Source organism: Camelus ferus, chromosome 13 (genome assembly GCF_009834535.1).
Source record: "Camelus ferus isolate YT-003-E chromosome 13, BCGSAC_Cfer_1.0, whole genome shotgun sequence".
NCBI lineage: Eukaryota > Metazoa > Chordata > Mammalia > Artiodactyla > Camelidae > Camelus > Camelus ferus.
Window position 1 is genome coordinate 59919942 of NC_045708.1, and position 26727 is coordinate 59946668.

The 26727-nt window shown below is 34.4% G+C and overlaps 1 long non-coding RNA gene across 1 annotated transcript; it reads right to left on the bottom strand.

Annotated features, from left to right (window-relative positions):
* Window positions 1-3217: 3217 nt before the first annotated feature.
* LOC116668112 lies at window positions 3218-24464 on the bottom strand. Its single transcript, XR_004325183.1, has 3 exons — window positions 24435-24464; window positions 19830-19835; window positions 3218-3281 (listed from the first exon to the last, which is right to left on the bottom strand). It is a non-coding gene; the product is annotated as an uncharacterized LOC116668112 (long non-coding RNA).
* Window positions 24465-26727: the final 2263 nt, after the last annotated feature.

Below are 26727 nucleotides of genomic sequence, written 5' to 3' on the forward strand. Positions count from 1 at the left end.
TGTTACAATTATTCATAGTAACCTTACTTTTATGAATAAATTAGTTTTGTTTAGTCTAAGAGTAATAGTAAATCAGTTCCTATACTAGGAGGAGAATAAACTATTATGCTGTCTAATATTTTTAGTGAATGATTGCATTCATCAACTTAATTTCCTTCAGCTTCTTAACTTATTGTTAAAATTGGTCTTCTACTAGAAAATGTTTATTTTTCAATTTATCAATCCTTCATTTTTTTCTCAATCTTCAGAGGTAATAGTTTGCTAAATATAAGGAAGATGTTTTAATAGGTAAAAAAAAAAAAAAAGATTGCTTTAATGCCATAGATTGACTTCTAATAGAAATTTTAAACAATACCAATCTTCAAACTCAATTGCTATTCGAATTTCACTCATTTCACAATGATAGTCTACACTGATGCTCTCAGAACAAAATATTCTATAGTGTGACGTTTCTAATTTTTATCCTGTTATAGCCACATTTAAGTTGACAGTCTTCTGACATTTAACCAATTGCTTTTTATTCAAATGGGAAGTTTTCAAATCAACAGTGCTGCTACCCTAAAGAGTCACATTGTAATGCACCTCTCATATCTGAGCTACCTTTGGGACCATTTGATCTGCCATTAGTGGATGAATTGCAATTAAGAAAGAAAATGTGGTGTGATTGGAAAGCTTGATTTTAGATTTTAATTCTGTCACTTTTTAGCTAGGTATATTGGTTATTCTGTTTGTTTATCATTACATTACTTACTTCTTGCTGCAGTTGTAAGTAAGAATGCCATAACCACAAAAGCAAAAAGATACAATGAAATTACTTAATAAAAAAATGTGATTCTCCAAAGTGGTTTAAAGAAAGAAGAAAACTGCAAAAATTTTATCCATAGTTACTAATCTTCTTTCATTAAAAAAAAAAAAAGCTCAGCTGATACTACCCCAAAGTAGTACTAAACATTTGAAAATAAAACATTTCCCATTTTTTCATGAAACTATTCGTGAATATATCAGAAAGGAAAAACTTTCCAGCTCATTTAATAAGGTGAGCATAATTTTTAAAAGCAAAACCTGAGAGTAAAAAATAAGGCTTATTCATCCAAAAACACACTTGTAGAATTCCATAAACAAACTGAGACCAGTCAAGTATGAAAGAACACTGTATTATATCAAAGTTGGGTTTATGCCAGGATTACAAGAATTTACATTTCTAGATATATATAAGAATGGAAAATAATACTCATGGCAGATCAGTAATCCTGCACAAAGCAACTCTCATGCCAGATGAAATACAGAAACTATGTGATTGAAAGCAGTGGAGAGGGGCTACAGCAAGAAGAACTAGAGGGGATAAACCTCTTGAAAGGGAAGAACTTTAAGAAGTGAGCTGACTCTTGTAGTTGCTATTACCTGGGGTCATTTAGTGATTCTGGTCATAGTCAGGAAGCTAATAATCTGAAGTTTACATCCTTAGAGGGTCATTGCTGAGGGAAGAAGAAAAAGTAAATATTTTTGAAAGAGACTTGGGAAGCTTTAAGCCATGGCCAATTTTAACCTAAGGACACTTGCAAAATTCTGGAGATGCATGAGGTAGGAGAATTAAAACCTAAGCAGAAAGCCTCAAAAATGTAGAGAAGATTTTTGTTCAGTCTAATGTGAAAAACACTACAATTTGGGGCCCACCAAGGGAAAGGACTCCAAAGAACACATTAAGATATCAGTTGAAAACTACTAAGACTAAGAACTAATCAGAGGTAGGCTGAACATTACTGAGACCGCAAGCAAACTTAACATAGGGCAGTCCTTAAAGATATTAGGTAATGAGTTATTAATTTTCCTTCCTAGAAGAGGTAGTGCAAACCATTTCTGGGTAACTTTTGTTTAATTTTTTTAACTTTTTAAAAAAATTGAGATATAGTTGATGAACAGTAAGTTGTAAGTGTTCAACATGGTGATTTATAATTTTTAAAGGTTGTACTCTATAGTAATTATAAAATATTGGCTATATTCCCTGTGTTGTACAATGTATTCTTGTAGCTTATTTATTTTATACATAGTAGTTTGTATCTCCTGATCCCATACCCCTATCTTGCCCCTACCCCCTTTCTTCTCCCCACTGGTAACCACTACTTTGTTCTCTGTATCTGTGAATCTGTTTCTTTTTTTATTATATTCACTATTTTATTTTATTTTTTAGATTCCACGTATAAGTGATACCACATTTGTCTTTCTCTGTCTGATTTATATCACTTAGCATAATACCTTCCAAGTCCATCCATGTTACAAATGACAAATTTTCATTCTTGTTTATTGCTGAGTAGTATTCCATTGCATATATATATATATATATATATATATATATATATATATCTTTTTTATCCATTCATCTACTGATTGACACTTAGGTTGCTTACATATCTTAGCAATTGTAAATAATGCTATTAATATTGGGGTTCATGTATCTTTTCAAAAGAGTGAGGTTTTGTTTTGTTTCCAGATACATACCTAGGAGTAGAATTGCTGGGTCATATGATAGTTCTATTTTTTTTTAGTTTTTTAAGGAACTATCATACTGTGTTCTACACTGACTACACCAATTTACATTCCCACCAAAAGTTCATGAGGGTTCCCTTTCTCCATATCCTTGCCAACGTATGTTATTTATGTTCTTTTTGATGATGTCCATTCTGACAGGTGTGAGGTGGTTTTTTTCATTTCCCTGATGATTAATCATGTTAAGGATCTTTACATGTGCTTGTTGGACATCTGTATTTCCTCTTTGGAAAAGTGTCTATTCAAGTTTTCTGCCCATTTAAAAAATCTGGTTTTTCTTTTGATGTTGAGTTGTATGAACTGTTTATGTATTTTGGATATTTACCCTTATCTGTTATATCATTTTAAAATATTTTCTCCCATTTAGTAGATTGCATTTTCATTTTGTCAGTGAATTCTTTGGCTGTGCAAAAGCTTTTAAGTTTAGTTAGGTCCTGCTTATTTATTTTTGCTTTTATTTCCTTTGCTTTAGGAGACAGACTAAAAAATATTGCAATTTATGTCAAAGAGTATTCTGCCTGTTTCCTCTAGGAGTTTTATAATTTCAGGTCTTACATTTAGATCTTTAATACCTTTTGAGTTTATTTTTATATATGATGTTAGAGAATGTTCCAATTTTATTCTTTTATGTGTCGTTGTCCAATTTCACAGCACCATTTATTGACGAGATTTTCTCTATTGTATATTCTGGCCTCCTTTGTCATAGATTATTTGACTATAAGTCTGTGGGTTTCTTTCTGCACTCTTTATTCTGTTCTGTTGGTCAGTGTCTGTTTTTGTGCTAGTACTATACTGTTTTTGATTACTGTAGCTTTGTAGTATAGTCTCAAGTCAGGAAGCATGACTCTTTTAACTCTGTTTTTCTTTCTCAAATTGTTTTGGCTTTTCAGGGTATTTTGTGTTTCCATACAAATTTAACAATTTTTTGTTCCAGTTCTGTGAAAAAAATGCCCTTGGTAACTTAATAGGGATTGCATTATTGCATTGAATATTTACATCATCTTACATAGTATGGCCATTTTACCAATATTAATTCTTCCATTCTAAGAACATGGTATATCTTTCTGTTTGTGTCATCTTCAGTTTCTTTCATCACTCTTGTAGTTTTCCAAGTGCAGGTCTTTTATCTCCATAGGTAGGTTTATTCTTAGGTATTTTATTATTTTTGATGCAATGGTAAATGGGATTGTTTTCTTAATTGCTCTTTCTGATAGTTTGTTGTTAGTGTATAGAAATGACAACAATTTCTGTATATTAATTTTGTACCCTACAACATTACCAAACTTATTGATGTGCTCTAGTAGTTTTCTGGTGGCATCTTTAGGATTTTCTATGTGTAGTATTTTGTCATCTGAAATGGTGGCAGTTTTACTTCTTCATTTCCACTTTAAATTTATTTTATTTATTTTTCTTGTCTGATTGCTGTGGTTAGGACTTCCAATACTGTGCTGAATTAAAGTAGTGAGAATAAGTAGTTAAGTAATACACAAAACAATAAGAATTAAAATATAATCTCAAAACAATAATCGGGAGAGAGGAGTAAAAATGAGGGTTGTTAAAATGCATTTGAATCTTAAGAGATCATCAACGTAAAATAATCATAGATAGATTGCTTTATATATACCTCTTGGTAACCAGAAACCAAAAGTCTGTAAGAAATCCACACCCCAAAAGAGGAGCATACCACTAAGGGTAGTCATCAGATCACAAGGGAAGAGAACAAAAGAAGAAACAAAAAGTAACTACAAAACAACCCCCAAACAATTTTTTAAATGGCAATAAGAACATAAATATCAATAATTACTTTAAATGTAAATAAAATGAATGCTCCAAGCAAAAGACATAGAGTGGCTGAGTGGATAAAATTAAGACCTATATATTTGCTACCTAAAAAAAAAGTCTCACGAGATCTAAAGACACAAATGGATAAAAGTATTCCATACAAATGGAAATCAGAAAAAGCTGGGTAGCAATACTTGTATCAGACAAAATAGACTTTAAAACAAAAACTGTAAGAAGAGACGAAGTAGAACATTACATTACAATCAAGGAATCAATCCAAAAAGGTATAACAATTGTAAATATATATGTACCCAACATAGTAGCACCTTACAAATATATAAAGCAAATTATTAACAGACATAAGGGAAGAAATTGACAGTAACATGATAAAAGTAAGGGATGTTAAACTTCCACTTACATAAGTGAACAGATCATACAGACAGAAAATAAGGAAACACAGGCCTTAAATGGCACCTTAGATCAGGTGAACTTAATAGGTGAGTGTGTGTTGTGTGTGTACGTGTACGTGTACACACACCATTCTATCTCCAAGCAGCAGAATACATACTCTCTTAAAGTTTACATGGAATGTTCTCCAGTACAGATGACGTGCTAGGCCACAAAGCAAATCTCAGTGAATTTAAGAAAATTGAAATCATATCAAGCAGTTCTTCTGACCACAGCACTATAAAACTAGAAATCAACTACAAGAAAAAAACTGAAAAAACCACACACGTGTGGAGGCTAGACAGCATGCTACTAAGCAATCGATGGCTCACTGAAGAAATCAAAACATGTGTGTCCCAGCAGCATCCTCCCTTTTGCATGCTCTAGGGGTGCCCCTTATGTGGGCTGTGTAGGTCTTTGTTGTGGCGGGATGACTAATGTATGCAGTCTGGTGGTGTGGCTGGCCCCTGACCCAGTTGATTGCCAGGCCTTGCCTTATGAGGAGGCTGCCGGCCACAGGTGAATGGGGCCAGTCTAGAGCAGCTGGCTCCAGAACCCAGGAGGTTCTGGGCTTTGTGCTGGTCAACTGATGGGTGAAACTGTTTTGTGGCTAGTGCCTGCCCTGTAGCAGGTGGAGCCAGGTCCTGTGGTCTCTGACAGCAGGGCCCAGGGGTCCCAGAGCTTAGGTAACCCATTGGTGGGAGGAGCTTGTACTTGACACAGTTAGATGCAGGTTTTTTGGTGTCCTGAAGCTTCTGTTGGCCTGCTCATTGGTGTTTCTGGATCCCTAGGAGCTAGCTGAGGGGCTAAAATTATCTCAGGGCTGGTTTGCCCTGCTAGTGAGTGGGATCAGAGCCTAGGGATTCATGCAGCTGGTGCCAGCCTGCTGGTAGATGCACTGGGTCCTGCCGTGGCAGGCTGTGGAGCTGCAGTAACCCGGAGACTCATGTCCACCCACTGGTGGTGGGGTCAAGGTGCAAGAGATAGCAGGGCTGGTTCCCACCAACTGGTAGGTAAAGCCAGATCCTGTAGCTAGTGTCAGCCCAGTGATAGGCAGAGCCATGTCCTGGGGTCTTGATTTCAGGATCCTGATGTTCCAGAGCAGGGATGGTTCCTGACACAGCTGGCTGTGTGGTCCAGCAAGTCCTAAAGCTTCTGTCTGACTACTGATGGGTGGTACTGGATTGTGAGTCAGCTGGCTGAGGGCCCAAGGTGTCTCAGAGCTGGTGTTGATCTGCTGGTGGTCTGGTGCTTGCCCCCTGGTAGACAGAACTCAGTCTTGGAATCTCTGGAAAGCCATGGGATCTCAGGACTAGAGCCTGTGTATCGGTGTGTGTGGTCAATCCTGGGCCCTCTGGTCGTCAGGAAGCTGTGGGCTCAGAAGGTATTAAGGCAGCCTGCCTGCTGGTGGATGGGACTGTATCTCTGCCCAGCTGGTTGCTTGGCTTGAAGTGTCTTGAGACCCGATGTTAATAAGGTAGAGGGAGGATTCCAGAATGGCACTTGCCAGCATCGGTGTCCATGTGATGAAATTAGCTCCAAAAGACTGCCAGTGTTGTCTGTGTTCCCAGGGTGAGCTCCAGGTGCCTACTGCCTCTCTGGGAGAATCTACAAGATTCTGGGTCTGACCCAGGATCTTTAAATTACTGCTTCTGCCTTCGGTCCTGGAGCAATTGCGATTTTGTGTGTTCTAGCTAAGACTGGAGTCTCTATTTCCCACAGCCTTCTGGGTCTTCCAAAAGTAAGCCCCGCTGGCCTTCAAAGTCTAACATTTTGTGGACGTATATCCCGTGTCCAGGACCCTCTGGGGTTAGGGAGCCTGATATGGTGCTCAGATACCTCACTCTTTGGGGAGAACCTCTGCAGTTGTAAATTATTCTCCCGTTTGTGATTTGCCCATACCTGGGACAAATAAAAAAAAAAACACAATGATCCAAAAATCTATGGGACAAAGCAAAAGCAATTTTAAGAGACATTTATAGCAATACAAGCCTACCTTAGGAAACAAGAAAAATCTCAAATTAACTATCTAATCTTACACCTAAAGGAACTAGAAAAAGAAGAACAAACAAAACCCCAAATTAGTAGAAGGAAAGAAATCATAAAGATCAGAGCAGAAATAAATGAAATTTATACTAAAAATACACTGCAAAAGATCAAGGAAACTAAGAGCTGGTTCAGTAAAAATATTTAAAAAGTTGATAAAGCTTTAGCAAGACTCATTACAAAAAAAGGAGAGGAGGTCCAAAAAAAAGCAATCAGTAATTAAAAAGGTAGATGGTGCAACTGACACCACAGAAATGCAAAGGATTTTAATAGATTACTACAAACAACTGTACTGCAATAAGATGGACAACCTAAAAGAAATGGACAAATTCCTAGAATTGTAGTCTCCTAGGACTGAATTAAGAAAAAAAGAAAATATGAACAGATCAGTTATTAATAATGAAAATGAATCAGTGGTTTTAAAAACTCCCAACAAATAGAAGTCCAGGACCAGATGTCTTCACTGATGAATTCTATCAAACATTTAGGGATGAGTTAACCCCAGTGTTCCCAAACTATTCCAAAAAACTGCAGAGAAAGGAATGCCTCCAAATTCATTGTATGAGGCTAGGCGTCACCCTGATACCAAAACCAGACAGAAGAATCACAAAAGGAATATTACAGGATAATATCACTAATTTACATAGTTGCAAATTCCTTAACAAAATATTAGTAAATTGAATTCCCAATACATTGATAGGCTCATACACCACGATTAAGTGAGATTTATGCAAGGAATGCAGCAATGGATCAATATCTGCAAATCAATCAATTTGATACCCCATATTAACAAATTAGAGAATAAAAATCATATGATCATCTCAACAGAGGCAGGACAAATTTTTGACAAAATTCTACATACATTTAGGATAAAAACTATCCACAAAGTAAGTATAGAGGAAACATACCTCAATATAATAAAAGCCATAGATGATAAGCCCACAGCTAACATTATACTCAGTGGTCAAATTCTGAAATCATTTTCTCTAAGGTCAAGAACAAGACAAGGGTGACCACTTTTTCTACTTTGATTTAACATAGTATTGGAAATCCTAGGCACTATTAAAGTTCATCAATAAATTTGGTAAAGTTGCAGGATACAAAATTAATATACAGAAATTATTGTATTTCTACACATGTTAAAAATGAATGAACTAGAATACTTGAACTAATAGTGAAATCTCACAAATATTTTGAGTGGAAAAGTGAATTGCATTAGACAGCTGAGTACAATGAGCTATATTCTGTTCAAATATAAAATTTTAAAGATCTGGTGTAGGGGACATTGTTAAGACAGTGGAATACAGTTATTACAATTAAATATCAATTGTGTATTAGATAATTAAGTGATACATAGCTAAACTGTTTGTTGTTACACAGAAGAATTCACTTTTTCTTTAGAGACAACAGTGTTGAGGTATGAAATTGTCAAGTTCATATTGTCCAAACTAAAGCTTCTTAAAGAGATAAGTAAATTTTATTAAAATGATTATCATAACAGAGCATTTGAACATGACTGTATCAAAAATAGATAATTACATAAGAGACTATATATTCTATAAGCAGAGAATACAGATGTATCAATCCATCCTTGGAATAGTTTATCAAAACTGGTCATTCATTTGGTCCAAAATCAAAGCACAATTTATTCCAAAAATATATCTTATAAGTGGAATTCTCTAAATATAATCCAATGAAGAATAACATCAGTAACAACAAAAACAAATAATTATTTAAAAATCAACTAACTAAATCAAATTTAAAGAGAGTCTTCTAATGAAACATTTTAAGTAAAGGAGCAAATGAATATAACTATTATTTCATAAATATATACATGTTTCTAAAGGAATATACACAACCCAAGAGGTAGAAGAATGGGGGTAAATAGTAACTATTTAAAAAGCGTGAAACGTATCTGTAAATCTTGTGAAAATGTGGAAGCCTACCTAGCCATTTGGGGAAAATAAATAAGGCTTTATGAAAATCTTACAACAAGGCAAAAAATATGAATGATGAAGAATTTCACATTTTTTATTTTACTTTCTTTTTGCTAGTCACATTCTTAAAAATTAAAATGTAGGATTTTGCATTTTAAAACTAGTATCACTAAACTGCCTGGCAAGGTAGAATTGACTGGAAGTTTAGAAAAATATTACCCAATTGTATTATAGTTTACAAATATAGAAAAATGATCTCTAGGTGTTACATACACCCTATAGTTTAATAAATTATTTTTCAATTTGAAAGATTAACTATGTAACAATTGATCAAAAATGTATCAAACTTGTAGAATGCTATTAAACTGATGTCATAATTTATTCATGAGTCCAAGAAACTGACATAGGTATAAATAGTCAGAAAAAAATACATAGAAATCTCTCATAAACTTAAAATTTAGAAGAACATGTACAAAATATGGAAGAAAATATATATATTGAAGGGCAAGCCAAAAACTAATAAAATTTTATAGGGAAAGGTCAAAGAAATATATATTGTAGTATAAGCTAACAACAGAGGAAGGAAAGTACTTTAGGAAACAAACAAAACTCATAGTTATGTTTGAGGTGAAAAGAAAAAAGAAAATGAGGAAAAGTTAGACATTATTTCTAAGTGAAATAATATAATATTAGCAGATGACAGGGAGAAAACAAAGCTGTTCCACTTCCTTCTCTATCAAAGGAGACAATTTTAAAATTGGTAAGAGTTGGACAAAAATTGTTTGAGTGGACTTTGAAAAACCTAAGATAACTATTCATACCTGTACCCTACGCATTTCCCGTGGTTTTCTTCCTTTTTATAGCAGTGATGAATTACCAATAGCCATCCATCTTCTCTCGTCTACTTCCCATTTTGACCAATGACACTTATTTTTGAGGTGGTTATCTAGAAAAGAATTTGTTTTATATGTGTGCAACACATTTATTGAAAAGTTTAAATTTGTTGCGGGAACAAGGAGGAAACGACTTTTCTGCAACCTCTGCCTTCAGGTATGCTTGATTTGCTCTCTGTCCTACGACGGCATCCCGAAAAAATCCCAGAGCTTTCAAGCAAGGTTCCAGTATTAAAACTGCTGGCCATGTCCACACTGAAGGTGCATTATGCATAATGTGCATCTGATAGTTCTTACTCCTCCACTCCTCCTCTTTTCTGTCCTAGCTAGTGTCTGAGTCATGGCTTAGGGATCTTCTGTAAATAAGAAACCTTGATCCATCTTCTTCTAGTTCTGGTTCTTTCAAGATAGAATCGAGTCATGAGAGGAAGCATACAGAGAAAGGGGCAAAAGACATTCTTGATCGGTATTCCATAGGAGCAATATAGAAATTTTACCTATCACAGGGTACAGCTGCAGTTCTTTTAGAAAACCCCAAGGAATGGTCATAGTTGATGATTCTATAATTAAGCTATGAATCCTTATTATTATTATTTTTTTTGAGAAACTACCAAACTGTTTTCCACAGCAGCTGCACCATTTTACATTCCCACCAACAGTACAAAAGGGTTCCAATTTCTTCATATCTTTATCAACAACTTATTTTATGTTTTTGTTTGTTTTTAAAATGTCTTTAATTAAAAATATTTTATCATGCTTTTTTGGGGGCAGGTAATTAGGTTTGTTTGTTTGTTTGTTTGTTTTTAATAGAGGTACTGGGAACTGACCCCAGGACCTTGTGCATGCCGAGCATGCACTCTACCACTGAGCTACACCCTCCCCCCACAAACCCTCATGACTCCTGCCTCCTGCAGCGCACACTCTACAGAAGCTTACTGCTAGAATTCCTAGGCCCAGTAGTAGATTTTCTTGGGTGCAGTACCATTCAAGATGGCTTTAATCACCTGTCTTCTTGAGTGGCTGTTTTGTACAAGCAGAGAAACCCGTGCATCCGTGTCATGTCAAAGGAAGTTCAGCTCGCTTCTCTACTGCCCTTCCTCATAACCTAAACTTGTGAGCTGTGGCTGCCAGCCTCCCAGCTCTTCCGAATTACTTAGTTGAGAGGCATGCACCAGTCTCTTCTCACATGTGCTCCAGACTCCAGGGACCACAGGACAGTTTTCTCTAGGAGTTTATGCAGCCCTCCACTCCGGTGCACTGCCATTAGCTCATCAGTTTCTGTAGTTTAGCAAACATCCATTGTGGGGTGGGTAACAAATCCCTTTCTATAGAAAACATTCCCAATGTTTATGAATGGGTCTCTGGAATCTGACTTAGCTGGGGGAGGCTGGCACTCTACCTTACAGAGAGAAGACCAAAAATTACAAAGCATTTTCTTGTAGGCCTACCACTCCACTATGTCAGTTACCCCTTCTGTTTTCCGGTATTGTCCTATATGTGCTTGTAGGGAGCAGTGAGTCTGAGAGGCACAGGACAGTGTTGTGATATGTTTTAAGGCATTCTGGACTAGAAAAAAAAAATGAGTCTGCAGTTAAGTGTCATCCTCAGAATTTTAGTGCACTTATTTTCTGTTGTCCTTAAAAAAACAAAGACAAATTGCATGCAACATTTCATTGCTGCCTGTGTATCTACATCTACATCTATTTACTTATATCTCTTTCAATATCAAGATGGGAATTGAATTTGTGGTACTAATTGAATGAATACAGAATTCAGTCCATTTGAACTACTCAATGATAAATTAAAATATGAAAAACTGTAGAGGGACTATAATTTCTTGGTCATTGGATGGCTCTACTTGCCTCTAAAATTAGCTTCTTTTTAATGTTAGGTCTCTAATTTACATGAATATACCAAAAGTTATAAACATTAGAGTTAAGCTAAGCTTTGTACATTCATAAAAATTCCTGGATTTCAATGACTCTTAACTTTGAGCAAAATCCTTTTGGCTATTTTTAAGCCAGAAGCAGGGAATAGGAGCAGTTTTCCAATTTTGTGTTCAATTTAAACTTAGTGTGCTTCAATAATTCAAAAACCAATGAACTTTAAAAACTGAAGATTTCCATGAGTTCCAATTCCTTTCCAGCTAAGATTAGTTCAGAAATTTAGGCAAGGTATTTTTAATTATTTGAAAGCAGTAAGTTATGAAAATATTGATTTGGGATTTGTTTAGTATAAAACTGGGTGATTATAGTTTAAATACAGAATATAATATTAAGTAAAGCTTAGGTATTTTGCAATACTGTATGAGAAGAAGGGGTTGGACATATATTCATGATATTAAGATATGGAAAAGTGAGGGTATTTATGTTGATTTAGTCAAAATCCTCTAAAAATTAGGTAAGTAATTAGCATAAAATTAGAGCATGCTGATAAATTGTTTTATTATATTATAAACAAATACTATACTGAGTTTATCTTATACATTATTTGTAAATATTTAGAGTTCTTAAAACATTTTGCATTGAATAAGGTATACATGTTTCATTTTGAAGACTGTAACTCTAGAACATCATGGTCCAATGAACTTTCATCGCAGGAATGTCTGATATCTTCACTGTTCAATACAGCAGGTCCTAGCCACAAATGACTGCTGAGAACTTAAATGAGACTAGTGCAATTGAATAACAGAATGTTTATTTTTATCTAATTTTAGTTAATTGAAAGATTAATTTATTTAGACACATGTGGCTAGTGGTATATTGGACAGCTAAGCTCTAGAAAGAAATTATTCTTAACATTCTCCTAATATGTGCTTTTGTATTCTTGAAAATTATATTAATTATAATACTTTATCATCTTTAAATGCACAATTAAAACTCAAAAATTACCTAACAGATATATATATGTATGTGTGTGTGTGTGTATGTATGTGTGTGTGTGTAGTAGTGTATATATATATATATATAGACACCATTCTATCCCCGAATAGCAGAATACACATTTTTTAAAGTATACATGGAAAGTATAAAAAAAGAACAAATAAGTAAATAAACCTAATTACCTCCCCCCAACAATTTTTTAAAAATTACTATTTCATTATTATCAAAGTGGAATTTTATGAAAGCAAATTAATACTGTTTATGAAAGGGCAGCATATATCATTCACATCTCTACTACCAATTATCACTATAAAATAACACTATCACTCCAAGCAATACAAGTTTTTCAGAATTCTTTAATTTTTAAATAAAAACATACAGGTCAGATGTTTATCATATGAACCAGTTATTTCAAACTGCAAAAATGCAGTCTTTCTCTGATATTTTCATTTCACCATTTTCATTTCCCCACCTCTTCATAAATTTCTTTGTGTGTTTTTATATGTCTATAGCTTATTAAATTAGGAAAATAGTAAGGCAGAAAAATTCTAAGATTTGGGAAAATGTTAACAGCTTGTTTCTTCCGTGACACATGTGTTCCCCACAGGGGAACTTTGTAGTGCTGACTTGCAAAAGATTCCATAACCAATCTATCTGGGTCTGTCTGTCCTATTTTTATTTTTAAAGGTGAATGTTTTCTGTAGTCTGCCAAACAGCACAAAGACTGGATTCATTCAAGGCCAAATTATTTAAAAGCATACTTTACATACTTCCTTTCAGGGGTAAGACTTTTGTATGTTTGTTTTTTTCTGTTTTCTTTTTTTGTTGTTGTGTTGTATTCTATAGTGATTTCTGGGATGAAAACTACAAAAACAAATATGAATAGCATTTTTGTTTGTTTTGTTTTGGGTGTGGGTTTTTTTTTTTTTTTGGTGGGGGGAGAAGGTAATTAGATTTATTTAGTTAGTTATTTTAAAGGAGGTGCTGGGGATTGAACCCATGACCTTGTTCATGCTAAGCATGTACTCTAACCACTTAGCTATACCATCCCCCCCAATAATAGCATTTTAAGTATTTTATTTAATAATATCTATTAGAAAAGTGTGAAACAAAATTCAATCCATTTATTTTTGTTAGAATTAATAATAGCAATATTGTCTTATAGTATTGTCAGTATTAAATAAACTCATAAATTAAGCATTAATAATAGTATATGGCACATACAGTTACTACCAGTTTTTCATTTAAGGTAAAATTCTTACATAGTCACTATTAAATTTTAATCTGAGGAAATTACTAGAAATGAATTAGGACCTTTCCCACAATGTTGTACAGATAATATTTCAAAGGAGAAGTAGTACTTTTCAGAAATGCATAATTTTGTTATAAAAAATCTAAATAACAAAAATTAGTATTCTGTCCGTCATGTGCTTAAATAATCTTAGGAAGCCTCCATCACAGGAGTCAGTTCTTTAAGCTATTTCTCTAATAAGGGAAATGGATTTGCCCTGGTCCACCCACACTCGCCTGCCCAGTCAATGTCATGGTTTTGAAACAGTGCTGACTAGCGTTACGAGAGCATACCCACCCCCAGTAATAATTAACTCCGGTGTCATGGTCAGTTGGCCTAAGTCATTTCAGTCCCCTTCTATCTTTCAGTCCAGGTAGGTTGAGAAATCATGACAGGTTTTTAAAATTCTGGTTATTTCTTTCGGTTGGCAAGCTATATATTGTTTTTCAACTCTTTCTCATGAAACTTTCTTAATTTTAGTAAAGAAATATGTTAAGAGAATAATATTTCTACCATATAAACTAAAAGAATTCTTGTAGTAATATTCTCATATGACCTACTATTCAAACAAAATTTAAGAGGAAACTGACTGAATGAGTACTTTACATTTTTAGAATGAATATGGAAGTGCTATTGTAGTAGTTTCTATTGTACCCAAAAGTAAGGTGTTAGTTTTTGAAAATAATATATTAATTAACAGTGAAGTAACATTTTCAGAAAGTCAACTGTTCTAGGACATCTTGGGGAAGTAAAATAATTTTTAAAATCTTTATTTCATTCAAGGAACTTAAAGTTACAGTGATACTCAAAAATACTCATAGAAAACACTAAATACAATGTTTTGTGCAATAAGCATCAGTTTCTTACTTCAGAGAGTCAGTACAAAAAGAGGTAGGACTTTATCTGGGTGGTAAAAGAATCTGAAAACGTGTGAAAGAGTGAAGTCAACAGAATTTTATAGCAACAAAATAGTAACAAAAATACCAGTATTTAGTATACATGCAAAGCAGGGATTGTCAGGAAAAAGCATATGTAAGGAAAGCAGACTGGTGTCTTATTATGGGAAGTCTTAAATATCAGTTCTAGGAATTATGGTAAGAAATGGGGAGATGCTGAAATTTAAAATTGGGATTATCATTAGAAAATCAATCTGATGGTTAAATGCAGGTTGTATTTGACTAGGGAGACACAAAGCAGGGAGACAAGTTAGAATTTGGCAGTGGCCGTGGTAGTCATAGTAGTGTGGTCGTAATAGTGTAATAGTGGTAATAGTAGTAGTAACCATTGTATTTCACTCTAAAGTTATTTGACAAAATTCCTTTACACACTATCTCGTGTGATTGAAGCAGGACTGATGAGTGTTCTTACTTAGAGTTGAAGTAACAGGCACATGAGAGAAGAGATAAGTAGAAGTTTAAAAAAATAGCAAAGACAAAGCATGGCAGCACTGCGATGTGGGAGTAAGCTAGGTACCAGAGATAGCTATGGTAAGAGAAACAGCAAAGGGAAGCAGGAGCTCGTTTGGCAACGACTCCTGTTCGGTTTTTTGAGAGTGTTGAGTTTGAAGTGACAGCAAAACATTAAGATACACATGCTTAGTAAGTAGTTAAAACCTAGCAATGTCTTATATAGTAGAAAGGTCAAGGCAAGAGTCGAAAGTGAGTAATTCTTTAAAAATATCTTGAGGAAACAGAGTATAGAGATTTATTTTCAGGACAGGACGAGTGAGAGAATTTGGAAAACCAGGAAAATTTAGTGTCATAGATATAATGAAACAAAAGCTTTAAACAAAGAGAACATGACTAATAACTTGGTCAAAATTTCAAAGATTCTAAATTTCCATCACTGAAAAAGGGCTTTGGGACTGGGGAGATCTTAATGCGTGGGTTTTCAGGTCCCAGTGTGCGGTAAAGATTAAGTGAAGGATGGTAAGAATATTGTGTTAGATGATATCAGAATAAAGACAAAAATAATAAAGAACTAATACACTGGCTTTATGGAGGTGAGAAGGTTTAAAGGCAAAGGGATGAGAGATGAAGATGAGATTCAACATGCTAGGAATAGGAAAACAGATACAAGGTCCTTAAGAGGGCAGAGAAACCAGTTCAAAATCAGAGGGAAGAAGTGCCTTTTTTTCTCACTCACACATTCTTGATATAACTTCCTAATTAAAGCTCATTGCAAGTACAGTACTAACCAAAACTTTTTTTAGGCAATCACTTCATACAATAATAATGAGTTTTAAAATCATTAACTTTATTGATAATATTTGAACAATAGGAAAAAAGGAAAAGGTTGAGCTTTAGTTCTCCTAGAAAAGACATGCTTTAGTAGTGATGAGTTGTATAGTCATTCCTATTTCCACATAGCATCATAGATCCCAAAAGGGAGTTCAAAGGTCAAGTATTCAAACCAGTGATAAGGAAAATCCAGTTCAAAGGATTCCCATATTAGTAAGGCTTTTTTTTTATGTTCACATCCGATTTTTACAGCTTATAAAATTGCCTTTTTCAGATAACACACATGAGTGGAATTTATGCTGTTTTGTTCTTAATACAAACCATGCTCTCTGCTTTTACTGGTTCTGTCCCACATTTGTGGCAGTAGTCACTTCGTTTCCTTCTTACCACATAAAGTGAAAAGTCCTTGTAAGGAAGAATGGAAAGGAATACTTAATACAAGTAGAACAAAAAGGTTCTGTGTATCTCAGAAAATAGAAGAATTAACGTCTTTCACCTGCAGTAGTTTTCTATCACAGTTAACTGCATAGTATTCATTTTCCAATATGTTCACACCAGTTTTGTTTCTAAGTAAAACAGCATTGGCAATATTAATAACCCGTTAAGATAGAAAAGTCTGTTTAGAAACAATGAGGTGAGCTTTTATAAGCCAGTAAAATCAAGTTCACTGTTCCAAAAGAAGGCTTAAATAATAGTCAAGGTTAAATTTACCATCTCAACTTCCCTAGTACCAAAGTCCTTGGAAGATCAATTTTTTAGTCTCTTAGACCAAATTGCCTGTAAGCTAGTCTTTCGTCTTATTCAGAGCTAGATTAGCTAGAGCTCTGGCATGAAAATACAGTTCTTAACTTGCCTTCAAGTCTTCAGGACAATGAGTGTTTACAGGAAAGTGATATTTGTTTTCTTTCCAACAAGGAGTAAAGCATATAATACTGACTTTAAAATGCTGTCTACCCTTACCCAACTAGGATCCACCCACTTATTTTCCCAAGAAACACGAGTCATTCTGTCAATTCATCATTATTAGAGACACATTTTTCCAGCAAGATTGCTATCACTGGTCATTTTTAGCTCTGGTCCCTAGAACTAAGTAAACGACAAACTTTTCTCAGATTTAACTACATTTAAATACTTTGTTTTGAATTAGTAGCATTGGCAAAACATTGGACCTATGTGCCAGCCCATTTTTCAGAGCTAAAAACAATTCTATGTATTTCACCTACAGTATGACTAATACAATAACTTTCAAGAATTACTTGGAAAATAAAGAGAAGCAGTTACATTTATGGGCCATTCTTAGTCATAAAATAATACTTTACTTTTCAGCTTGAAAGGCTTTTGTTTATACCACTATCCTGTGGCAAAATCTTAGTTTCAATTCAACTGAAGACCATTAATATTCCACAAAATGATTCAAAAGATGGACAGTGCTTGGCACATGGTAGGTGCTGACTTAGTTACTACATTTGAAAAAGAAACTTCAAAGTGATGTCACTTTTCTAGCCTAATCAAATAAAAAACTTTCATTCAATGTTAAGAGATACTGGTCTTAGAGAAAGAATAATTCCTAGTATCTACTAAAATTCTACAAAGCAGATATTTTAGATATAATTTTAAGATGGATAATTTTAGATAAAATATACCTTAGGAAAAATAGAATATAACTTCATTCACTGTTAATTTTGATGAGACATTTGGCTTTTGCTTGTCTTTTTAGTATGAAATTACTATAGTAAGGAAGCGAAGAATATAAGAATACACACTCTATGAAATGAACCTGAATAAAATATACTTGATTTCTGTTAAAAATCTGACCAATTACAACTGACTGAATAGTTAAGAAGCATCCTTATATATGGATTTTCTGTTGATGTAGTTTGTCATTGAAAACATTAAAATGTCAACTGAATATACCTGGGATCACATAATAGCCCATCTTTGTGCTGAGACTTACAGCCCAAGAAATAAAAATTAATAAATCTAATTAAAATTACACTTGCACTCACAGGGCATAGTGCTATATACTGTAGATCCTCTATTCTTATTTATTTCCATTTCAATATATTGGTGGCAGTTACTTGTTCCCAATATTTTAATTTTAATGTCATTTCTCCTCATTCTCAGCAGCCAATCCAAATCTTTGTGGAAGCTGAGCATTTCTCCTTCTCTTCCTGTCTTTTTCTCTTTCCTTTTGTGTCTGTTATTTCTCTTTTCCAAAGAGCTCATTTTGCTCTTGAAGCCCAGATCAACTGGTCCGACTTCTGTGCTCTCCTCCTCTCTTCTTTTCTCTTTCTCTCTTTTTCATTCCTCCTTCTCTTTATCCCTTTCATTCTCTGTCCTCATGAATCACTTCTCTTTATCGACCTCTTAGGAATGCATCTGGCAATGGCAGAATTCTTCATGGAGAGTAAGAGAGAAGAAGAATTTCTGCAGGTGAAGACAGATTTGCCTTTAGAGGGTGAAAAAGGGTGGGGTTGGCATGTCTGTGGATATTGTTAAATGTTTTTGTCTTTCGTTACATAAAAACATTGTCAGAGGTCTTACATGGACATGCCTAACTTTGGCCTCAAATTTCAATGCTAAATTTAGGCTAGAAAAAGAAGTAGTATTGAAATTGAAAATTTAACACCACACTTTACATCTCACAGGATTCCCCTATCCAAAATAAGTAAAGCCCATTAGACTTTATGAAATCAATAGCCTCTCTCTCTATGGATATTTTATTTAAAGACTGAAAGGGAACCATTAAAGTTATAACTATATCCATCTCCAGTTCTGGCCACCTAAGGACAATGTTTTCCATGAATAAAATTTATTTTGACTTCTAAAAGGGAGCATAAAAAAAGAATTCCAATTTTATCTACATTTGGTGCCAGAAAAGAGAAACTATGATTAGTAATACTTATAATACTTTAAACTGTGCTGTACTCTGCAGTTTCCAAAGCCTGTTCACTTACGGTGTCGCATCTGACCCACAGCACCCCGAGAGTTCGCTATTATTATTTCAATTTCATAGACATGGTAACTTGAGCTCAGAGAGGTTAAATAACTCGCCCAAGTTCAGATAGGAAGTGACAACAGGACCTGGAACCTATGACTTCTAAAATTGGCTCCAAAGATATCTATTCATTTTCACAGACAAAAACGGAGTCTAAAACTTATTATGTGGAAAATGGGTTATTCATTGCCTTTTGTGTTTTCTCACGAGGAGGAGACACCAGGACAGAGACACTTGACACGTCGGGAGTGATGGAGAGTGGAGATCAAGCAGGTTGGCTGGCTCTTTGGGCCCCGACATTTCCCTTGATGGCGCCTTATGAATACCACAGGCCGCCTGCTGCCAACAGCCCTTGCACCTTGAATTCTTTTAACAAATCATAAAAGGCAGGATGATTGGGTCTCTATAACCACAGCAAATCGAAGGCGAAAGCAAAACTCCCATTTATTTTTTTCTTTCCAATGTGCCGGGAGTCGTCCTGTGATCACACACGCAACGGGGATCGTGCTTGAGTCTGTCATTCAGGTTGCGGCCACACGGATGAGTGGCAGTAGGGCCAAAACCCGCGTGCTCGCATTAACAGTTACTCGCTACCGCTGTGTTCTGAGCACAGTAGCTGCCTAAGAAGCGGCTGCCTGACTGAAGCGGGAACCGGACAGAAGAAAGTAGCTTCTGAAGCCCAGTCTACCCTGGCCTCTGGGCCTATTGAAGTGAGTTCCTTGAGATATTTATTCCCTCACATGCACGCTGAGTACTTGCAAGTGCCGACCTAAGGCTCACTCTCATTAACCAAGTCACAACTCTGCATGACAAGGCTTTCCAGGGTCCCTTTCAGAGACCGCACTACAGTGATCAATAGCTGAGTGAGTTACAGGCTTGTCTCAGGTTCCACACGGGACTGCGGCCTATGTTCCTATCAGTTTTTACGGTTTCTCCTCTTATTTATGGAATTGTTACTTTGGAAACCATTTTTGTCTTTCTTTTCTTCCCCAAGAATTTTTCTTTTTCTTTTCTTATTTGAGTGTAGAAATACCTTATCTTGTGACTCCTCAACCCAAACATATGAAGAAAAGATTATGATAGGAAAAACATTTCCTTTCCATGTTTCTCTTGGGAGCAAAACTGCATTTGGTTCTAATGATTTGGCAGTGCAGTTGGTAAAATAATTGACTTTAAAGCTGTACCTTCCTTGTTCATCAGTTTCTTTTTCTCCTATAAATCTTTAAAGAATTTGCTTTGAGGCCTGTTGAACCATGTGGACTAGGATGCCACAAATTAATAAAGGAAGAATCCTTCCCTTTACAAAGGACTGTGATCAGCCAGCATACCACCCAGAATCTCTCTATGTAAACAAAAATAATTAAAAATATCATTGAGATATTTTATGTTTATGCCTTTTTCTGACTAGTTGAAATTTTATAATTCTGGATAAAAGCGGGAAACCAAACTGATGAATTCATTGTATGAGAGGCAAACCTTCATGGACTCATTTATGCAATGAGTTAAAAATGTACAGATTTTTGTAAACATAACAATGCAGAATACTTTAATTACTGTGTTAGCATGAGGTAAAATGAAAACATTTTGTGCTATGTTAGGGTAGCACAAATGTTGTCAAATATAAAGATGTTTGCCATTTTGTTTAAACAGATGTTTTGCATCCTGATGGCCCCTCATTACTTAAGGAAAGTAATATTTTTGTTACTCAACAACACTTCCATATTACTTAATTATCCCTTAAATAAGAGTTATAAATTTGGAACAGAAGCTATTTAGAAGAAAATCTGAGTTTTTAATATATATTATGCATAGAATTTTTGTTTAATTCAAATCACGATTTATAATGTGTAAACAATATATAACATATTGTATGTAATTATATGTGTCATTTTAACCATTCATGGTGGGAAAATATTTATAGATTCACACTGCCTTCTAAAGTAGAATAAAATCTGTATCTATATATATATAATCACACATCAAAAATCTATCCAGAAATTTATTTTTTATTGTGGCATGTTCTTTAATGATGCTTAAATGCTACCTGATTGTTTTCTATTAATCTAGTTATGTTTTGGGACTCAGTCTTGATTTTTAAAACTACTTTTATATTATCTTATAATTAAATATCTAGAAAACAATAAAATAAAGACTTCCAGATATTCATTTCTATGGTTGAAATTATAATGCTAATAGTGAAGTGTAATTATTAAAATAAAAATAGGCATATCCATATGACCTTGTAAAGTATTTCTTTGAATTGTGATGATTTAAATTTACATAAGACACTGAAGATTCTCAGCAATGCCTGTGTATGCCTCTGTTCTCCCTAAAACCTCCACCACTTTCCTCTAAATTCTAACTCCAACCTCTCTCTGCTTCCCTTTATCCTCTTCCCTTTCTCTCTCCCACCTCCTCTATCTCACACACACACACACACACACACACACATATATATTATATCATATATAAATCTCTCGAATAGAATCTCATATCTATAAATCTCTATGTATAGAATCTTTATTTATAAAAGCTCTCTCCCCTCAGCTGATGACTTTGTGTCATGCTCCGTAGAGAAACTATGCTTATTGGACATTAATTCCCTGTACACCTTATCTCATCATCTATATTTATCTCTATTCTTTTTTTTTTCTTTTTAAATAAAGGAAGCAGAGGAATTTACTCTCCTGTCTTGGGTTCCTATCTCAAGTTTGTTATTTTTTCTTTTTTTTTCCCCCTGAGTATTGTTTTATCCCATCACATCTCTTCAAGAAAAATCTTGGTATCAGTTAATTCTTTATTTCTCTATCTTCAATAATATCCCTCCTCTAATTGTTCTGTATGTCATAGAAAGTTGATGAAACATCTTTCATCCCAAAACAATAATCTTTCCCGAATACCCTTGTACTGCAGCTCTAGTCTATTTTATTTCTTTTTATCCATAATTGTTAGAGTCTTCATTTTGCCCTGTGTATTATTTCACCTTGCTATCTGTCAGATAGCACAGATAGATCCACAGTTACCACATCAAATATCATCTTATTAAAGTCACTATGATTGCTAAAAAAAAAGGGTCACTTTTAATTCCTAAATAACCTGAACTCTCTGCATGTGTCAAGTTACGACTACAATTTTCTTAATAATTTCTTCTTAGTTTCTATAGTTCTTTTGATTCTTGAACTATTAAGTTTCAGTTTTATTCCCTAAATGTTCTTTCTCATTCTGCTTTTTAAGCATTTTATATTTTAGAGTTCTACATATTGTTTTTTTCTGTTTTATTTCATAGTCAGTCCCTTTCACCTTAAGATTATATTAGCCAACATAGCTGTTCCTTTAACTGAGATCTCTCTCCTATCCAACCAGTATATCTGGTTGTATTGTTTCAAAGAACTTATTCAGTTGTCCAAAAACTAATCTATTTATTTTTTAATTACTTATAGCTAATAATGAGGTATTGATTTTTGAAAATGAATTACAAATGATTTTTTTTATTGAACCACAGTTGATTTACAATATTGTTTTAGTTTCAGGTGTAGCAGTGATCCAGTTATAAGTACGTATATAGATTCTTTTCCATTATAGGTTATTACCAGATACTGAATATAATTCCCTGTGCTATATAGCAAATTCTTACTGTTTATCTATTTTATACATAGTGGAGTGTATCCCATACTCCTAATTTATCCCTACCCCCTCCTCTTTCCCCATTGGTAACCATAAATTTGTTTTTATGTGAATCTGCTTCTGTTCTGTAAATAAGTTTGTTTGTATTATTTTTTTAGATTCCACATAAAATGATATCATATAACATTTGTCTTTGTCTGTCTTACTTCACTTAGTATTATGAAATAAAATTCATATTTTATGGCAAGATAAGAAAAATTTAAACAAAAAATTTCTTCTCTGCCCTTTGGCCTCCTGTCTCCCCATTGTGCATTGTGTATCTGCATTTTGCTTCTACCAAACCTCCCCCATTGGCAGGAATACCTGCTCAACCATGAAGAGCAACATTCTCCTAGCATCAACAAGACAGCTCCTTAAAAGATAACATTCCTTCTTGATCTTGTAAGGGGTCACATGACCTACCAGGATGACTCCTAGATCTGAATTATGTAAACTGTCAGTAATACGTCATTTGATGTATAGCCCTCTGTCTCAAAACTCTATAAACTGTGCCTGGATTTCTAACAGGCAGGATAGTTCTCAGAGCTTTCTGAAATGCTCTTTCCAGGTTATAATCCTCAAATTTGATTCAGATAAAATTTTCTTTCTTAGATGGACAGATTAATTTTTGTTAACAGTATGATAATCTCTAGGTCCATCTACGTGGCTGCAAATGACAATATTTCATTTTTCATGGCTGAGTAGTATTCCCCCCACCCCCGTGTGTGTGTGTGTGTGTGTGTGTGTGTGTGTGTGTGTGTGTGTGTGTGTGTATACATACCACATCTTCTTTACCATTCATGTGTCAATGGACATTTAGGTTGCTCCATGTCTTGGCTGTTGTAAATAGTGCTATGAACATTGTGATGTATCTTTTCAAATTAGAGTTTTTGTCTTTTCCTGATACAGGCCTAGCAATGGGATTGTTGGATCATATGGTAACTATTTTTAGATTTTTAAGGAACTTGCATACTGTTTTTGATAGTGGCTGCACCAGTTTACATGCCCACCAACAGTGTAGGAGTGTTTCCTTTTCTAGACACCCTCTCTAGTATTTAATTGTAGATGTTTTGATTATGGCCATTATGACTGATATGAAGTGATACTTCATTGTAGGTTTAATTTGCATTGCTCTAATAATATGAGCATCTTTTCATGTGTGTGTTGGCCATCTGAATGTCTTCTTTAGAGAAATGTCTATTTAGGTCTTCTGCTCATTTTTTGATTTTTTTTTTTTTGATATTGAGTTGTATGAACTGTCTGTGTATTTTGGAAATTAAGCCCTTGTTGGTTGTGTTGTTTGCACATATTTTCTCCCAGTCCATAGGTTATCTTTTCATTTTGTTTATGGTTTCCTTTGCTGTGCAAAAGCTTATAAGTTTAAGTCCCATTTGTTTATTTTTGCTTCTATTTCTTTTGTCTTGAGAGACTTATCTAAGAAAACATTGCTACAATTTATGTCAGAGAATGTTTTGCCTATGTTCTTTTCTAGGAGTTTTATGGTGTCATGTCTTCTTTTTAAGGCTTTAAGCCATTTTGAGTTTATTTTGGTGTATGGTGTGAAGGAGTATTTTAACTTCACTGATTTACATGAGGCCGTCCAGATTTCCTAACTCCATTTGCTAAAGAAACTTGTCTTTTCTCCATTGTATATTTTTGCCTCCTTTGTCGAAGAGTAATTGGCCTTAAGTGTGTGGGTTTATTACTGAACTCTCTATTCTGTTCCATTGGTCTATATATCTGTTTTTGTGCCAATACCATGCTCTTTTGATTATTATAACATTATAGTGTTGTCTGAAGTCTGGGAGGGTTATGCCTCCAGTTTTGTTCTTTTTTCTCAGGATTGCTTTGGCAATTCTGGGTCTTTTGTGATTCCATATAAATTTTAGGATTATTTGTTGTAGTTCTGTGAAATATGTCATGGGTAATTTGATAGGGACCAGATTAAATCTTTGATTGCTTACTTTGAGTAGTATGGTGATTTTAACAACACTAATTCTTCCAGTGCCAAAGCATGGGAATTCTTTAAATTTCTTTGAATCAGTTTCTGTTTCCTTTATCGGTGTTTCATAGTTTTCAATAAAAATGTCTCTCACTTCCTTGGTTACGTTTATTCCTAAGTGTTGGTTTTTTTTTTTTTTTTTGATGTGATATTAAACAGGATTTTGTTTTTTAACTTTCTCTTTCTGGTATGTCATTATGTCAAGGAATGTAAAGATTTTTGTATATTAATCTTGTGTCTTGCTACCTTGCTGAATACATTTATTCCAATCATTTTTGTGGACCTACAAGTGATTTAAGTCAGCCTGTTGATATGTATTGAATAATGAGTCCTTATACTCAATCTAGGCATTATTTAATACATTTATTAATTAATTATTGAGTATTATATATAATTTTAGATGATACTGAAATTAGTTTGATATTGATGCTGGTACAAAAATCCGTAAATAGTAAGATAACAGAAGTAAAACTTTGTGAACTCAAAATTACTCTCTATATATGGATATTTCTATTTCTAGAGAAAATGCAATTATAGTGGAGATGCACTAACTTATACTATAGGCATGCAGTTTTATGTGTCTAAATGATTAGATTGACACCTCTGAAAACAAAGATAGGTGGTTTATCGTGCCTGTTTAATATGGAAATTCAGACTAGGGCCCTTTGAAGAAATATCTGAAGATAATCTAAGCAATAAACCCAAGAATATTACTCGCTAATACTTGCTCATTTCATGGAGATTTTTTAGGTTAGATTCTATTATAATGACAAACATCATAAATCTGTATCCCAGGAAAAGTGGACAACCAAATTAAAAAAAAAAACAAAACAAAACAGAAAAACAACATTGTTCAGTGGTATACAGGGAATACTTATTGTTCACATGTGTAGAATTAGCAGGATGTCAGAAAGGTAGCTCTGCAGATTTTAGCTTGGCTCACTCACATTTCTGAGAGCTGGAGGCTGTTGTTAAATTAATTAAGCAACGAAGCCACTAGACTGAGGTGTCTCTAATGGCCTGGCCGCTTACCTAAGCAAACCAAAGTCTAAGCCTTTGAATGCCTCCAGGTTACAAAACCAAAACCTAAAGACAGTGATCACAAACAGCCAACCAGCCTTTAAATTACAATCAACCAATAATTTCTTTATTTTGCTTCTACCTTTTCTCTATAAAATTCTCTCCTAGAACTCCTGTTGCCTTTTATCATTGGTGCTCCTAACCATTGCTGCTTTATCACTGCCCTGTTCGAGTGAATAAATGCTCGAATAAACTTAAAACGTTTAAATATGCCTCAGTTTATCTTTTAACACTGTCAGGTCATCTAAAATGAGGACAATGGAATTATGGGGACAGTCTGGCTCTGCTCTGCATACCTCTTTTTCCTCCATAAGGTTAGTCTAGGTATGTCTGCATGGCAAAGGCAGAGGTGCAAGAGAACCAACACAGGTGCCTCTCGAAATCCCTTATTCAGTCACACTTGCCAGCCTCTGATTGGCTGAAGCAAGTCACATGGCCAGAGTCAGACTGTTTTAAGACATTATATTTTTTTAAGTAAAATTTTGGTATGTGCTTTTATGTACATTAGTTCATTTAAACTTAGCTGCAAATCTGAGATCAATGTTATTATTCCTATTAATAATTCCTAATATTTCTTATGTTTTATAAAGAAGAAATTAGTGTTGAAAGGTTTAAATTAGCCAGAAGTCACATAATTTGCAAATGGAAAACCTAGGTTGTGAACTCCATACTCTTTGTAACCACTATGTTATGGTGTCACACGTTTGTTTTTTAAAAGCCCTTGTGAGATTCTGTGTTCTGCTTATGCAGTGATTGTAAAATTGTAAATTTTTTTTGTTAATAGGTTTATTTATTTAAAAAAAAATTTTTTTAAATGGAGGTACTGGGGATTGAATCCAGGACCTCGTGCATGCTAAGCACATGCTCTACCACTGAGCTAAACCTTCCTGCTGCAAAATTGTTATTTACATGAAGGAAAAAT